This window comes from Schistocerca gregaria, chromosome 5, assembly GCF_023897955.1.
Source record: "Schistocerca gregaria isolate iqSchGreg1 chromosome 5, iqSchGreg1.2, whole genome shotgun sequence".
Lineage (NCBI taxonomy): Eukaryota > Metazoa > Arthropoda > Insecta > Orthoptera > Acrididae > Schistocerca > Schistocerca gregaria.
Window position 1 is genome coordinate 570,715,259 of NC_064924.1, and position 18,435 is coordinate 570,733,693.

The 18,435-nt window shown below is 41.5% G+C and overlaps 1 protein-coding gene across 1 annotated transcript in view; it reads left to right on the forward strand.

The window, feature by feature from the left end:
• The first annotated feature begins 786 nt into the window (after positions 1–786).
• Positions 787–18,435, forward strand: part of LOC126272170 (protein naked cuticle homolog 2-like) — a 1,268,099-nt gene continuing 1,250,450 nt past the window's right edge. The window contains exon 1 of the mRNA XM_049974811.1: positions 787–956. The gene's annotated coding sequence lies outside the window, so the exon portion shown is untranslated. The remainder of the gene's footprint in view (positions 957–18,435) is intronic.

The window sequence follows — 18,435 nt, forward strand, 5'->3', positions numbered from 1 at the left end:
ATTATCGCCTTCAGTTCAACCAGCATTCGTCATCGTTCGTCAGTAAAAAAGTACACCGTATCATCTTTGTGGCTGGTGTTGTAATGACGTTAGAATAAATGTTTTCCCAGCTCAGAATAGTGCGGTGGTACATTATCCCTTTGCTTAGCCCTTAAACCATACGAAAAGTGCGTCAGTTCCCATTTGACACTGAACAAATGGCTTTTACACTTTTTTTTCTTTTTGGGACAAGTTCGTAGACGCCATAGTACTCCTAACGCAGAACTTAAATCTCATTTAAAGCAGGTTAGCCATCAATCTGCTTGCCATCTGTCAAGGCGACTGTCCAGTTCTAGCGGAGTCCGGCTGCAGATCTCATTGTCCACTTCCTCCTCACCCCTCATCCCGACTCGACACTGCTGTCGGAGCGTTAGGCAGGAGCGCGACCGGTGCACTCGCGGAACGCTGTTTGCCCTGTCTTGCTTCAATATGTGCCATAAATTTCAACTTGATACCTCTAGTAGTGGTGGTGTTAACAGTCATGCAGACAGACAGACAGAGAGGGTTCCGTTTTTATCGATTGAGGTACAGAAGCCTAAACAGAAAGAAACACAGTTAAGGATTTGAGATTTCAAGTGAGTTCATTTGCCGCAGACTGTGTAGCTGTGGATTTGGCGTTTCAGTCCCGCTAGCCCCATCTGAACAGCGGCAGCTCGGTGCCGCCTCCCGGCCGTGTCGCCGCCTTCAGCGCGCATGCCCCTGGCGGGCAGGCCGCCCGCGGCGCACGCCGCCCGGCTCCGCGACGCCAGTACCGCGGCCGCAGGCCACGCCGACGCCGACGCCGACGCCGACGCCGACGCCGACGCCGCAGCAGCCGCCGCGCCGCGACGCCACGCGTCCCGCCCCTGCCCTGCCGTAACACAGCGCCGCCGCCGCCGCCGTGTCGTCGCTCAGCTGGCGCCAGCCGCGCACCGCAGGTACGTCTGCACTCTGACCCCACTGTCCGCACGGCGACAGTTTGATAAAAAAAAAGTTATTTTTCCTTTTTTTAGCCATCTCAACAAGTAGCTTTGTTGCCAGAAACAGATTTAATGTGGTTTCAACGTGCATTTTCACGACTTGTCTAAACGTATAGATCACACGTAAAATGACTGTAGAGGCAGAAATCAATTATTTCTTGAGTCGTGTCGACTTTTGTATAATAATTACAAATAGAGGACAAATGACGTCAATTTATCATTTCTTACAAGTTGCTTATACCACGACGCAGAAATTACAAACGAGATTAACGCTGTTGAGCAAACAGAATATCTTTGGATTGTTTTCAATTTTACCTGTTAATGCTCTGTAAAATTTACGAGGAAAATGCTGACACATATGTACCAGCAACGAGAATTTAGCGTGTAAAAAGTAACTAAAATTAATGATATGCTTGTGACTGGACGAAACTTAAACAGAGAACCATATCAGTCCCCATTGTCCACTTTCACAGCTCACGTGCAAATCACTAAAACTGTTATCGTAGATAGTGTTCATGATAGATACTGTAAAGTATGACAAGGTATCGTTGCTGTTATGGCTGCACACTGGTAGTTTCCTTAGACGGACAAATTGTCAGGCGCTGCAGATCTCTGTATTTCTCTCATTCTTGCTTCTTGGATAACGCTGCGTGTATACACACACAGTCAAAAGCGTAGCAGAGTATATTTGTACTAACGAACACTGTGGGGCTGGTACCCGCGGAGGTTCGAGTCCGCTCTCGGGTATGGATGTGTGTGTTTGTCCTTAGGATAATTTAGGTTAAGTAGTGTGTAAACTTAGGGTCTGATGACCTTAGCAGTTAAATCCCATAAGATTTCACACACTTTTGAACATTTTTACTAACGAACATATCATTTGCGTCGACGATTTATTTGTAATGTCTACTTGAAATTTTCAAAAAGTAGTGACAAAAATGTATTTCCGAGCCGGATACGATCCTTAGAAAGTAAGGCTGACGGAAACACTGAAATAGTTCAAGAAAAGGTGTGTTAGCACGTAATGGGGGAAAGAGTGTCACACACCTGTAAAGTGAATTGGGATACCAATTATAAACACAAAGGAATCTTCAGTCAAGGAACTTCTCATCCGAATGTAAAAACTTTTTGTATCCCCTTTACGTAATGAGGAAGGGCATCAGAATAAAAGAGGGCAAATCTGAGATCTTGTGGAAAGATTGTAATGTTCATTTTTCACTATCTGAGATTGGAACGATGGAGAGAGCGTGAAAATGTTGTTATGCACACTGCAGCAAGCACTCATGCGTTGATCTGAGAGTAATCATGTAGATTTAGGATGTAGACATTTTAATTATTGGCATATTGTTGACAAGATTTTCTGCCGAGGGCAAAATCAGAGTATGAAACTCTGATTTTTGTAGTGTATACAGTGTGCTTAGTATATAAGATCTTATAAATGCATAACAAGAATGAAATATTGGAAAAATTCAATGCCCAATTGTTTTACCCATTAATTTAGAAGGAGAGGGAAAAATAAATAAATGAAAATGCCTGTGTGAAATACATAGTTCTTAAGAACTCCTACAACAAACAAGTTACTTTATGGACATTGTCAGAATCACGTAACACTTTTTTGCAACTGTCTCTCTCAAGAGAGTGTGTACTGTGGTCGCAAAAGAAATTACCTTCACACTGTTCACAGAATCATTTCGTAATAATACACATAAATAGCGAAACATTTACTTTAGATAAAACTACTTACCAAAAATGTTTAATTCACGATTAAATACTACACCTAACTGCTAGCCTCATTCAGACTGTAGGCTTTTGCTGTAAAAATATAATCGAAATATATTCGGAATATTCTAATAACAGCGCCCTGATAACAGGCTACCATCAAAACATAATTCCAAATTAACGTAATACTACAGAAGATAGGCAAAATAGTGTGAATATCTGTATGTGAGCATCTGTACTTACTTGGGAACGCTTTATTAATAAGTGGTTGGACCCCCATTTGCCCGTAATGCAGCTGCGATACTTCTTGGTATGCCAGCATATAATCATTGTATAGTTAATGTAATGTTATGCCACTCTTCGATCAGAGCCTCTTGTAACTCCTGTAATGAAGAGGGAGGCGGAAATCTGCTCCGGAGTCTGCGCTCCAATACCGTCCACAAAGGTCCGTCTGTGTCCTGGCTGTGTGAATGGGTGCATTATCGTCCTGAAGTATGGCATCATTGTTTGGGAACTACATTTGATTCATGGGATGCACCTGCTCCCCTAAAATGTTCACAAAATCGTTGGCTGTAACACGGTCTTTGAGATTACTCTCAGTGGGACTAGCAGAATACCATGATATGGCTACGCACATCATCACACTTCCATCTCGACGCTCAACCACTGGAATCAAGGAATCAGGATTGTTGGCTTCTTTTGGCGATCTCTAGGCGTGAATTCTGCCCGATGTTGGAAATAATGAAAACGTTGACTCGTCGATCCATATTACGTGTTTCCACTGATCAGCCATCCAGTATTTATGTTCCTGACACAATGTTTTACGCTTCTTTGCGTTCGTTGTCACTACTGGCTACGGTATAGCAACTCATCCATGAATATTCGCTTTATGAAGTTCTTGGCGGACAGTGTCGATAGACAGCTATTGAGCTCTGCAGTCACTTTTGCCGCCGTAGTTTTGTGACGGTTTGACATAATTCGCGCTAGCGTACGGCGAGTTTTGATTTGCTCCGCTATTAAATTTACATGATGATGTCTTCCCACGTGCCTTAAGTGCGTCATTGACTGTCAAACACAACCGTCCCATTACTACCACTGTTCACTTATTTTGCCTATACCCTGTAGGTACTGCGATTCCAGTTAGCATGAAATTAGAGATGGGCAGACTTGTTAATGCTTGGGAAATAGTTCACTGGTGATCGCTCTTTTTTGGGAACCGTTTATTTTTACTCGTTCACCGTTCATGAGTACATGATATGTGGTTCTTATGAAAAATTGAAAATTAGTAGCATAGGTGACTGAAGATGGAAGTCACCAAGAGGGGCACTTGCCTCCCCTCTGGAGTACAGAGCTCTTATTCATTACAGAACTCTCACACACTTGTAGAAGTAATTTTCGTGATTCTGCAAAACCTCTCGTTTAGTCAACTGTAGCGTTGTGTGGATCTCAGCGAAATAATATAAGGTGGCGCACGAAACATCGGCCCTGAGTACAGACTGCTCGCCAGTTACGCACGATTTGTTGACCGCTAAGAGCAGAATAGATAAACATGTAATAATTATCCAGTAAAGAAATAGCAAATAAGCTAATGCAAACAACTTTGAAACGATGCCGCGCGGGATATCCGCGCGGACTCAGGCACCTTGTCACGCTCCTTGCGCCCTTAGCGTAACTTAATTTAAGTTAGGTTAAGTAGTGTGTAGGCTCAGGGACCGATGACCTTAGCAGTTTGGTCCCATAACATCTTACCACAAAATGTTTTCGGAACAATAGATGACGATTGTTGGACGATAATGAGCAGTATAGTACTCGGGACCGATTTTTCGTGCGCCATCCTGTACCACTGAAATAATATTGTAGAAGTTATCGTATTCTCTTTACCAAATGTAACACCAGACACTCGATTATGGAGCGCGGGCTTCATTCGGTTGTAAGTCTGTCTGCCTTCCATAACAATGAACATGCTGTTTTATCTTGGACGAAAAAAAGACGGAAAATGGCCACTCGCGTGTGCCGTGCCGACTTCCTTTGCATGTGTAATAACAAAAAAACTTGCCTTTTTATAAGTACGTCTTCTGCTGTTTATAGAAATAGTGTAGTAAGCTGATGCGCCCTTTTGTTACCTGAAAAGCTGTATGTATTACGTACCACGTAATTTTTGTGTAATTTACGTAACTATAAAATAAATTTTAATTGCCGGTCGTGGACGCTGAATAGAATACGAAAAGAACCAGAAGCCCAGAGTTGAAAAAAGGTTTGAACAGATCTAGAATGGGCGTGCGCAGCTAACTCGTAGCAGCCGGCAGTGGAACTGCGACGAGCGGCCACGCGAAGGACGGAGGGAGACCGAGGCCGAGACAGAGTTGGGAACGGGACCGAGGCTGGAACGAGACCGACCGTTTCCCGTTTCCAGGAACTACGAGTAGAAAGCCGCGATCGAGGTGAACTGTAAAAGACCGTTCCTTAGAATTCGTTCCTCGCTCCTTCCGTTCATCTTGGTGAACCGTTCCTTTGGACCCGCTAGTTCGCCAACGACCCATCTCTACATGAGATACGTGCTAACGTAGTTCAAATCAATTTTCATTTCCATCCTTACTATTATAATTGTTATTATTACGTATAATACTATAATTACGAGATACGTTCAGGGAAATAATTATTTAATAGCAAATAAAGGCAAAAAATGTTAACTGAATCTTCCGTCGGTTCTTGGTAGAACAACATTATAATAAACGAAGCGCTTTACATTTGTGAGTATTTCAATTACTATCATTACGTACTGGAACTCTAAAGCCAAAGATTTTTTACACATAATGAGAGAGCGTAAGGACCCTGATCGAGTTATTTAAAAATCTCTGACTGATTCGCTAAAGCGAGTGACCGAGCTGTTAAATGACAATTGTACAGCAAAGCTACAAAATGTGCCCGTATTTTTTAATTTTAGTGTCAGATTTCGTCAGCCATAATTTTGACCCACTATGTTGACTGGAATACTCTCTTTCAAATTCTGAAGATGGCAGGGGTAAAATACAGAGCGCGAAAGGCTATTTACAATTTGTACGGAAGCCAGATGGCAGTTATAAGAGTCGAGGGACATGAAAGGGAAGCAGTGGTTGGGAAGGGAGTGAGACAGGGTTGTGCCTCTCCCCGATGTTATTCAATCTGTATATTGAGCAAGCAGTAAAGGAAACAAAAGAAAAATTCGAAGTAGGTATTAAAATCCATGGAGAAGAAATAAAAACTTTGAGGTTCGCCGATGACATTGTAATTCTGTCAGAGACAGCAAAGGACTTGGAAGAGCAGTTGAACGGAATGGACAGTGTCTCGAAAGGAGGATGTAAGATGAACATCAACAAAAGCAAAACGAGGATAATGGAATGTAGTCGAATTAAGTTGGGTGATGCTGAGGGAATTAGATTAGGAAATGAGACACTTAAACTAGTAAAGTAGTTTTGCTATTTGAGGAGCCAAATAACTGATGATGGTCGAAGTAGAGAGGATATAAAATATAGACTGGCAATGGCAAAGAAAGCGTTTCTGAAGAACAGAAATTCGTTAACATCGAGTATATATTTAAGTGTCAGGAAGTCGTTTCTGAAAGTAATTTTATGGAGCGTAGACATGTATGGAAGTGAAACGTGGACGATAAATAGTTTGGACAAGAAGAGAATAGTAGGTTTCGAAATGTGGTGCTACAGAAGAATGCTGAAGATTAGATGGGTAGATCACATAACTAATGAGGAGGTATTGAATAGAATTGGGGAGAAGAGGAGTTCGTGTCACAACTTGACTAGAAGAAGGGGTCGGTTGGTAGGACATGTTCTGATGCATCAAGGGATCTCCAATTTAGTAATGGAGGGCAGCGTGGAGGGCATAATCCATAGAGGGAGACCGAGAGATGAATACACTAAGCAGATTCAGAAGGATGTAGGTTGCAGTAGGTACTGGGGAATGAAGAATCTTGCACAGGATATAGTAGCATGGAGAGCTGTATCAAACCAGTCCCAGAACTTAAGACCATAACAACAGCAATTTTGACCCATTCCTGTGCGCGACAATTCATGAGCGGTACTTTGGGAAGAATTTGCTTTGGATTACCAAATAAATGATTGATAATCGAAGTTAGTATAAATACCGCCGTTGCACTGTTTCCCCTGATTCTGTGCTCCTTCTTGCATTAACAAATTATTTTTCTAATATTTGAACCCCAAAGTAAATTATATTCTAGTTTTAAAGGCAACTTTAAATACTAATTCACGACGCCTGCAGTTACATATATGCCTTGCACACCATTTGAAGCGCAATGTACAGCATGTCAGAGTTCCTTCCCGTTTCAAACACGTAGGGAGTGGGGGAACAATGACTGCTTCAACTGCCGCCAAACGATCTTCAATAAATCTATTTTTGTCTTAACGCTCTGCTCAGGAAAGATAGTTTACTTCTACTATATATTATTCACTTAATACTGGTTCTGGAAATTTTTAAGTAGGAATTTGTGGGATAATTGGGGTATTTCTTCGAGTGACTGTCAGTTGAGGTTTTTCAGCATTTCATGACGATCTCCTGTGAGTCAAACAAACCTGTGACTATCGATGTTGCCCATCTATCTATATGTTCAATACCTCTGTTAGTCCTGTTCGGTATGGGCCTCGTACACCTTAGATGGAACGCACAAGTATTTAATAACCAGCGTCCTTTACACTTCCTTGGTGCACACTGTTCTGTAGGTACAAAGATACACTACACATTAATAATACCCAAATAAAGTATCCGTGAAAGCGCCCTGACAAGGATCCCCTTGAGTACGAGGTCGAAAGTTCAGTCCTTAGTAAGGCTCATTTGAAAATGTTGTGTTTACAATTGTTGTTGTGGTTTTCAGTCCTGAGACTGGTTTGATGCAGCTCTCCATGCTACTATATCCTGTGCAAGCTTCTTCATCTCCCAGAACCCACTGCAACCCACATCCTTCTGAATCTCCTTAGAGTAGTCATCTCTTGGTTTCCCTCTACGATTTTTACCCTCCACGCTGCCCTCCAATACTAAATTGGTGATCCCTTGATGCCTCAGAACATGTCCTACCAACTGATCCCTTCTTCTGGTCAACTTGTGCCACAAACTTCTCTTCTCCCCAATCCTATTCAATACTTCCTCATTAGTTATGTGATCTACCCATCTAATCTTCAGCATTCTTCTGTAGCACCACATTTCGAAAGCTTATAATCTCTTCTTGTCCAAACTATTTATCGTCCATGTTTCACTTCCATACATGGCTACACTCCATACAAATACCTTCAGAAAAGACTTCCTGACACTTAAATCTATACTCGATGTTAACAAATTTCTCTTCTTCAGAAACGCTTTCCTTGCCATTGACAGTCTACATTTTATATCCTCTCTGCTTCGACCATCATCAGTTATTTTGCTCCCCAAATAGCAAAACTCCTTTACTACTTTAAATGTCTCATTTCCTAATCTAATTCCCTCTGCATCACCCGACTTAATTTGACTACATTCCATTATCCTCGTTCTGCTTTTGTTGCTGTTCATCTTGTATCCTCCTTTCAAGACACTATCCACTCTGTTCAACTGCTCTTCCAAGTCCTTTGCTGTCTCTGACAGAATTACGATGTCATCGGCGAACCTCGACATTTTTATTTCTTCACCATGGATTTTAATACCTACTCCGAATTTTTCTTTTGTTTCCTTTACTGCTTGCTCAATATACATATTGAGTAACTTCGGGGAGAGACTACAACCCTGTCTCACTCCCTTCGCAACCACTGATTCCCTTTCATGTCCCTCGACTCTTATAACTGCCATCTGGTTTCTGTACAAATTGTAAATAGCCTTTCGCTCCCTATATTTTACCCCTGCCACCTTCAGAATTTGAAAGAGAGTATTCCAATCAACATTGTCAAAGGCTTTCTCTAAGTATACAAACGCTAGAAACGTAGGTTTGCCCGTCCTTAATCTAGCTTCTAAGATAAGTCGTAGGGTCAGTATTGCCTCACGTGTTCCAACATTTCTACCGAATCCAAACTGATCTTCCCCGAGGTCGGCTTCTACTAGTTTTTCCATTCGTCTGTAAAGAATTCGGTTTAGTATTTTGGAGCTATGACTTATTAAACTGATATTTCGGTAATTTTCACATCTCTCAACACCTGCTTTCTTTGGGATTGGAATTATTATATTCTTCTTAAAGTCTGAGGGTATTTCGCCTGTCTCGTACATCTTGCTCACCAAATGGTAGAGTTTTGTCAGGACTGGCTCTCCCAAGGCCGTCAGTAGTTCCAATGGAGTGATGTCTACTCCGGGGGCCTTGTTTTGACTCAGGTCTTTCAGTGCTCTGTCAAACTCTTCACGCAGTATCGTATCTCCCATTTCGTCTTCATCTACATCCATTTCCATAATATTGTCCTCAAGCACATCGCCCTTGTATAGACCCTCTATATACTCCTTCCACCTTTCTGCTTTCCCTTCTTTGCTTAGAACTGGGTTTCCATCTGAGCTCTTGATGTTCATACAAGTTGCTCTCTTGTCTCCAAAGGTCTCTTTAATTTTCCTGTAGGCAGTATCTATCTTACCCCTGGTGAGATAAGCCTCTTCATCCTTACATTTGTCCTCTAGCCATCCCTGCTTAGCCATTTTGCACTTCCTATCGATCTCATTTTTGAGACGTCTGTGTTCCTTTTTGCCTGCTTCATTTACTGCATTTTTATATTTTCTCTTTTCATCAATTAAATTCAATATTTCTTCCGTTACCCAAGGATTTCTACTAGCCCTCGTCTTTTTACCTACTTGATCCTCTGCTGCCTTCACTAATTCATCCCTCAAAGTTTCCCATTCTTCTTCTACTGTACTTCTTTCCCCCATACCTGTCAATTGCTCCCTTATGCTCTCCTTGAAACTCTGTACAACCTCTGGTTCTTTTAGTTTATCCATGTCCCATCTCCTTAAATTCCCACCTTTTTGCAGTTTCTTCAGTTTTAGTCTACAGGTCATAACCAATAGATTGTGGTCAGAGTCCACATCTGCCCCTGTAAATGTCTTACAATTTAAAACCTGGGTCCTAAATCTCTGTCTTACCATTATATAATCTATCTGATACCTTCTAGTATCTCCAGGCTTCTTCCATGTATACAGCCTTCTTTTATGATTCTTTACAATTATATCAGGAAAAAATATTAGCTGCTAATGACTCATGATGTAGATCAGGAGGGCAACAGAAAATTAATGTTTGGGAGGTTCAGAGATCAACCTTTTATCGGATGTATGTATTGTACTTCACAAAATGACATAGTCGACATTCAAGAAATGTTCAAAAGAAACCATTAATTTTGCACGATGAACAACGAAGGAAAAATGGCATTCGTGAGTAATCACACAGGTGCGCACCATCAAGCTCGAAGCCGAACTCCTTGGGATTTACAAGCCGTGCAAGACGTTTAGCTAGGTTGCCACTCTTAAGGAATGCATCATATTCATGTAAAGGGTGATGAGAACTGATGGAATGTGTTGCCTTACAATCGAATGTCGTGGAGCTTATCATGAAACTGGCTAACCTTTACGGCATTGCTGCACATAGCGCAATAATATGTTTTATAGACTCGGAATAAAACAGTCACCAAGAGGCTGAATTTGTCCAGCTGTTCCAGGTTGTATGAATCGCAATGCCTCACATTTTTCAAGACGGGTAATTTTATCTAAAGAATTATGATATCTATAGACAGACCCGGAATCAAGAAAAAGAAAGTTGTTTTGACCATCTATTGGCCAAAAGTTGTTTTGACCGTCTATTGGCCAAAAGTAGTTCCCGTGCCATAGTTGTATTCCTCTGATGCCCACTTCCTGACTCTTGCTTGCTGTGGCAAAAATATTCCCTACTTCCGTTGAAAGATCACTCGCACAAAAATGAATCGTAGGGAGGCAGAGCACCTTCAGCTTCTCGCAGCACAATAAATAACTTTCTAGACAGTTTACCATCCAGATTAATAGTCGGCGTAATTGTATTCGAATGCCTGAAGGCAATGACGTTAGTTGATTTTGATACAGCTTTATCTCCTTTCATATGCGTTTCCTCTTCAATTTCCGACGGTCGGAGTTGAAAACAAATTCCTTAAAGAACTACGGGAAAAGTTTGCATATCTCATCTACAAATTTTCGGGCCGATTCAGCAGTTTGCTGCGCATCGTCAAGTCGATGCTTTGTTTGAAATTTCGTTCTCTTACTTCTTCCAATTCTGTAGTACTGTTTGCAGTTACACAACCATCCACTGCCTCCCTTGAAATCACTGTAATCTATGTCGCGCCCAATTTGATGTGCATGACCTAGTAGGTCACTATAATGCACATCCTGTTAACTGCATCCAGCGTCCTTGAAATGCTCAAACACCAGTTTTTTGGCAAGTGAGCTTTGCCCTCAGATGAATGTCCGTAATTTTTTTCTTATGCACTGCACAGTCATACTGCTGCCGACTTATCCGAAATCTTTTCACTTTTTTTTTTTTCAAAGCTGCGGAAGGTCTTCCATGTACGTAATTATGTGTAGCACCTGCTCCTTGGACAACGACTGCCCTTTACTACGCTTCACTGTAGACGACTTTTGTGCCACCCTGCTCGACAAGGATGATGAACTATGTGACTCGTCACCTTTCCAGCATCACTTTAACTTGCTAAGCGCGTACCGTCCTCACGTACATTGTGTGCTCACTCGAGCGTATGCGACACCACACATTCCACTCACTCATCGTGCAGAAATGCTAATATTTCATCTGCCACTTATTTCTCACTCTCCGAAATTCCTTGGTTTCCTTTCTAACAAAATATCAATTCCGCCAGCTGTTGTAGATATAATGCAATGTTTGCTTTGTTTATCGTTGCCTTTGCTCTGCTTTGTATCAACATCACTATCTCTGTAGCACTGTTGGGAATTATTCGTCGGCTAAGTCATTAACTAGGGTCGGTAGCCTCATGCTGTGCTCACAGTTGGATAGTTCATTACTGCAGTAACTTCCTCAACCTACATCCATTTGAACCTGTTCACTGTATTGGAGTCGTAGTCTCCCTCTAAAATTTCTACGTTTCACACATTCTTCCAACACCAAACTGAGAATTCGTCCGTACCTCAGGATGTGATCAATCAACGAGCCCTCCTTTTAGTCAATTTGAACCATAAATTTCTTTTTCCTCCAATTCAGTACAGTTACTCCTCATTTGTTATTGTATCTACCAATCAAATCTTCCTCATTCTTTTGCAGCAAAACGTTTCACAACCTTCTATTTTAGTCTAGTGCGAACTGCTTATCTTTCACGTTTCACATCCGTAAAAGGATACACACCAGACTAAAGCTTCAGAAAATATTTCCCAACACTTTATTGATGTCACATATTAACAAGTTCCTCTTTTTTCAGAAATACTTTCTTTGCTATTGCCAGTCTTCGTTTTAGATCCTCTCTACTTTAGCCACCATCAGTTATTTTGCTCCCCAGACAGCTAAACTCGTCTACTGTTTTCAGTGTCTCATTTCCTAAGCTAATTCTTTCCTTGATTTAATTCGACTATTTTCCATTACCCTTGTTTTCTCTTTCTTGCTATTCATCATATACCCTCTTTTCAAGGCACTAACCATTCGTTTCGTGGCTCTTCCCGGTGCATTGCCGTCTCGGACAGCATTACAATGTCATTGGAAAACCACAAAGTTTTTATTTCCTATCTCTTCCCAACTTCTCCTTAGTTTCCTTCACAGCTTGTTCAGGGTACATTTTGAATAACATGTGGGATAGGCTACAACACTGTCTCACTCGGTTCTCAACTACGGCTTCCTTTTGTGTCCTTCGAATCTTGTAACTGCTGTCTGGTGTCTCTACAATCTATAAAAAACCTTCCGCTCCCGGTATTTTATCGTTGCTATTTTCAGGTAAATCGTAGGGTCAGGATTTCTCAGTGTGTTCCCTATTTATCTAGAACCGAAACTAATCTTCGTCGAGGGCGAATGCTACAAGTTTTTCATTCATCTGTAAATAATATGTGTCAGCATTTTACAGCAACGATTTTCTTAAACTGATGATTCGACTGTGTTCATACCTGTCAGCACATGCTTTTCTTGGAGGTGTAATTATTACATTCATCTTGAAGTTTGAGGGTATTGCACCTTCGAAGAAACTAATTACCCCTGAGACAACGCCGTGTATTTCAGGGAATTGTTTTGTCTTAGGTCTGTCAATACTGTGACAATTTCTTTTCGTATTGTTATAACTCGCTTCTCATCTTCACCTACTACCTTTTCTCTTTCTATAATAATGTCATGAAGTTTATTTCGGTAATGGAGATCCTCTCCGTATTCCTTCTCTGCTTGGTAATGTCTTGCTGTCTTATCTTTTGACGTTCATACAGCTGCCTCTGTTTCCTCGGAAGGTCTCTTTAATTTACGTGTAGGCTCTATCTATATTTTTCCCAGTTATGCATGCTTATACGACCTTGGATTTATCTTCAGTCATTCCTACTCAGTCATTTTGCACTTTGTCAGTTTCATTTTTAGTGGTCTGTATTCGCCTTTCCCTGCTTTATTTATTGCATTTTTATATTTTCTACTTTCGACAGTTAATTTCAGTACCTACTGTGTTATCCAGAGATTTCTAGTAGGCAGTGTCTTTTCAGCTGTATAATTTTTTGGTGCCTTCATTGTTTCATTTGTCAAAGCTATCTATTCGTCTTCTATTGTATTCCTTCCCTTGTTTTAGTCAAACGTTGCCTCTGACACTCAACAATCTGAGGTTTATTCAATTTATCCAGGTCCCATTTCCTTGACTTCCTTCCTTTTTGTGAATTTTTTCAGTTTTCATCTGCAGTTAATAACTGACCCTGGAAACATATTTCAGTTTAAAAATTGGTTTTGAAACCTCTGTTCTGCCCTTATATAATCAATATGAAACCGTCCAATGTCTCTAGGTGTCTTCTGCAAAGCTCTTTCATGATTCCAAGCCAAGTGTTAGCGTTGTTTTGTATTAAAAATTCTCCCAGGTGACTTGCTCTTGATTCTTTTCCCTCCAGTGTACGTTCCTCTACTATTATTCCCTCTCTTCCTTTTCCCACTACCGAATTCACAGTTCTATTTTCATCTACCTTAACTATCTCCATAATTTCCATAATCTCATCGTATAGTCTTTCAGTCGTTTCATCCTTGGAGCAGGTCGGCATATGAACTTGTACTACTGCGGTGGGTGTTGGCTCCACGGTAATGTGTTCATTGCGCTGTATTCCTATTTTCTCTTTGATTATAAGTCTATTCCCGCATTATCCCTATTTTGCATTGATAGCTCTGTACTGACCTGACCAGAAGTCCTGTCCTTCCAACCATCACAGTTCGTTAATCGCCCTCTGTATCTAACATCAAGCTATCCATATCCCTTTTAAATTCTCTAATCTACCAACTCGATTAAGGGATCCAACATTCCATTCTCCGACCCGTAGAATGCCAGTTTTGTTTTTGCCGATGAAGACATGCTCCTGAGTGATCCCTAGCTGGAGATCCGAATGGGGGACTATTTTGCCTCTGTAATATATCCAAGAGGACGCCTTCATAGCTTAACCACACCAAAGCCACGTTGGCTGATGTTACCATGACTGCTCAGTCAATCATCCAGGCTGTTGCTCTGAGACTACTGAAAAGGATGCCTGCCCCTCCCTCCCGCCCTTGCCCCTCTCAAGAAACACTGATTAGTCTTGCCCATCCAAAGATACCCCCCCCCCTCCCCCCGTTATTACCGAGTCTGTGCTTCGGCTATCCGTATCAGCGAAGCACGCAAGCAACCCCACTTCTGCGAGGTCCATGGTTCACAGGGGAAATCTACGTGGCGAAAAGGTAGCCATTTCGACAAAAGCTGTTCGCTTTTCAATTGAGATCAGAATAATGTTTAAAATATCTTTACTGAGGCTTCAGCAAGTACACATTTTACTTTCTAAAACTCTTAGCTGATTTTGAATCTCCGAAGTATGAAGTAGGGTCGAGAGGAAATGCGTTTAATCTTTGACCTTGAGTCCTGCTGCATATGGCGATTGAATCTGTCCCTAGCGATACCCTTGGCTGTGTTTACATCGCCATTGAGAGTTTCGGCCGCAGCGCACCTCAGTGTCAGCACACTCCTCAGATACTTTTGCCCAAGGTTTCGTCGCCAACATTAACATTACCAAGTGTTATATCGCTGTTCTCGTATTTTCAGGAGCTTTCGAATGCCTTTAAAAAAGGATATCGTTTTCTATGGGAATCATACTTGAGTCAACGTACAAGCTGATACAAGAGTTAAGACACAAAAGTAATTTCCTTATGCCACAAAACAAAGAACCCTGGAAACACTTGTTACAATTTGCTGTAAAGATTGTATAGTAATAAACTATAGTACTAAATCACTGATTCCTAGAATGAGATACAACATCGATTTCCGTACATCTGCAAACTTGATCGGTCCATCATTGCCACAGTAATTTTTCCTGGTAGCACTGTACCCAATAATGGAAATACGTGATATATCACCGTTACTAAAATAAAATCACTGGTAGAACTGTTAAAATTTCCCACTGTTTTTTACACAAATTCTGCTGACGTAACTTGTGAGACTGTTACAGGAAGCATTAAGACAGTTTCGCATTACGTATTTCTTATCGCTTGTCTGTAACAATTGCAATATACAGTAGTATTACAAAATGGCTTCAGATACTGTACATCTATTTTTAATTCATTTCTGCTTAATTTATTGCGTGAGTAATACTTCGAAGTTCTACAGTCGTCAACACATTACACGGTACATTTCAACAACTCCTTGTTGTCAAATAGTATTTTTGCGCTAACAGGAGCATGTCATAAAAGTGGGAAAATGTTTGTCAATCCTGAAGCGACTAATGTCTGTCATTATGTCAAATAATCTAAACATTAAAAAAAAAACTCGTCAGTGATATGTCTTGTAAAGTATTAGCACTGGTTAACAGAGACGAGTACCTGCGATATCTTATGAACATTAACCATCCAGTCGTCATTTCGGTTACGAATACGTAGAAAGCACCATTGTACAGGGTGGGACAAATTAAAGTGGCCCAGGGTACAAAGAAGGTAAATACAATACTAATCTGACTTTATCAGATGCTTAAAGTGACACCATTCATCTCTTGGCACTTCTGAGCTCTGGTGAGCAACTTGTTGAAAGCGGATCGAAGCTGGACTTCTGGAATCGCTGCAGTCGCATCCGAAATGTTCTGCTAAAGTTCTTGAAGATAAACTTTAGACCTGATGACTCCCCACACAAAGTAATCACACACTGACAGACAAGGTGACCTAGTTGGCCAGCTAGGGCAGCTTCTAGACTGACTCCTGCTAACAACTCTGACAAGCATGAAGATTGTGTTAATGTTCTCCAACGTTCTGTCGGCTGTATGAGGAGTTGCTTCATCCTGTTGGAAGTAACTGTAGGTCTTTTCCTCGTGCATTAATGGTGCCACAAATTGTTTCAAAATGTTGACAAGTGAGCGTCTGATGAAAGCAGATGGGAATAAAAATGCGGCGTGCAGACACGGCACACCAAACCCCATGATCATTCTGATCATGCAGTGGTGTTTCATGAAAGTTGCGCGGATTCTCCGCTGCCCAGAATCTGTGATTCTGTGAGTTGACATAGCCTCTCAGGTGAAACCAGGCTTCATCAGACCTAAAGAACAGATCCATCTCCAACTCATTCATTGTTACCTCACTTAACAGCCACTCACAAAAGGGGAGGCGCTGAGAAGTATCCGTTGGCATGAAGAACAGGCACTCGGTAGGGACGCATGTACATGTCCAGGTGGGGTATTCGTCTGTATGATCGACGTTATATGCCGGTCTCTTGCGACAGGCGTCGGATTGATTTGGTAGGACTCTGAAGCATTTTGTGGCGAACTGCAGCCGCATATTCTGGTATGTGGACAGGTTTCGGTATATTTTTTGACTTGTTCAAAGTAGATCCTGCCTGATGCCATTTTCGGACTAAGCACTCCTTGCTGGTACTTAGACGCCATTAAACTTACCAGCAAACAACTGACCACCTCGTTTCCATGACTTTATTGTCACGTAACTTCCCACCATCAACTCCCACTGCTCCTTTGTGAGTGCCATCGTCCCCTTTGCACTGCACCACTACACTGTCAGAACCCGCTCTGAATCGGTGTGGATCACGTACCCGGTGTGCATGTGATGTGCGCGTTACGGGTGTGGTTCTACGAATACATTCGTTTCCAGTCGTATCCACTCGTCCGAGCCACTTCTGTTTCCCCCTCTCTGTATAATTCTTCAAGTTGTGGAAATGACTCTCATAATAATATCAGTGCTAAAATACCGTCATTCTGAACGCTGATTTCAACTCTGCAACTATTGACGCAGTGGTTCGCAGAGAATAGATGTAGATGTAGATGAAGATGTGGGCTGACAGGGCGCTCCAGTTAGACGCAGCTGAGGGAATCTAATTACAAAAGCGGAATAATGGAGAAAAATTTAATTTTAAACTCATACTAATCACAGTTGGTGCAAGTGGTTGCACCGACACACGAACTGGAAAGCAAAGGAGGTGACATCTGAGGAAAATTCATCACTTCACCACGGTACCAGTTCTACTCTTGCTTCTGTCAGAGTCTTGAAATAAAAGTGCACGTCGAAAATTAAATGGATTATTAAAACAGTAAATTGAGGCCTAATGATTGTTAACAAATAAATTCGCCCCACGAGTTTAATGACAAGTTACATATGTACAATGCAAAATTACATCAGCAACAACAGTGAAAAGGAAATCAGAAAAGAATGTGGTCGTAAACACTTCCTTAAAATTCCATTTATGTCTTAAAACTTTCTAAATTCCCACTGTTTACTGTAATACACGTTTGGAGTATTACAAGGACTTCTGGACAAAATGGTTCAAATGGCTCTGAGCACTATGGGACTTAACATCTGAGGTCATCAGTCCCTTGGAACTACTTAAACATAACTAACCTAAGGACATCATATACATCTATGACCGAGGCAGGATTCGAACCTGCGGCCGTAGCGGTCACGCGGTTGCAGACTGAAGCGCCTAGAACCTCTCGGCCACACCGGCCGGCGCTTCCAAACAGACTCAGAAGATTCATTCTACAGAATTGCGCGTTTTGGGACAATGCTGTGGCCATCCGAACTTGCCAACAGACTTCAATTTTGAGATTACCCTAGAGCAGCGGTGATGATTGTTCTACTTCGCTTAAGAGCGAATATTAACATAGTAGGACAGTACCTCGGGCCACATGTTGTCATTAGTAGGAAAAGTATGTAAATCAGTATGTTACGAACCAAGAATAGGCTAATTATAGAAAGGGCGAGACAAGTAGATCACTGGCTCCCACTTACTGATGGTTAAAAGTCGGCACCATTCGAAACACTTCGTGTCAAATTGTTGCTACCGTCAGCGTCCTCAAAGTTGTGACAATGTGACTGCCTGAAGACGTATTGCTGTTTTGCATGTGTCAGTGGATGACTGATTGATTAATGAGATTAACAGTACTTACAATTAAATCCATTATGCAATATGAGAACAATCACAAATGGTTAGTAAATGTTATTTTTCTTCTGTTCATTTCTTTGCATTAGAAGAGTCATAATTTAATTTCATTACTTTGCCACATACACTGATATGCCAAAACATTAAGACCACTGCCCACCGCAACGCTGGGTGCC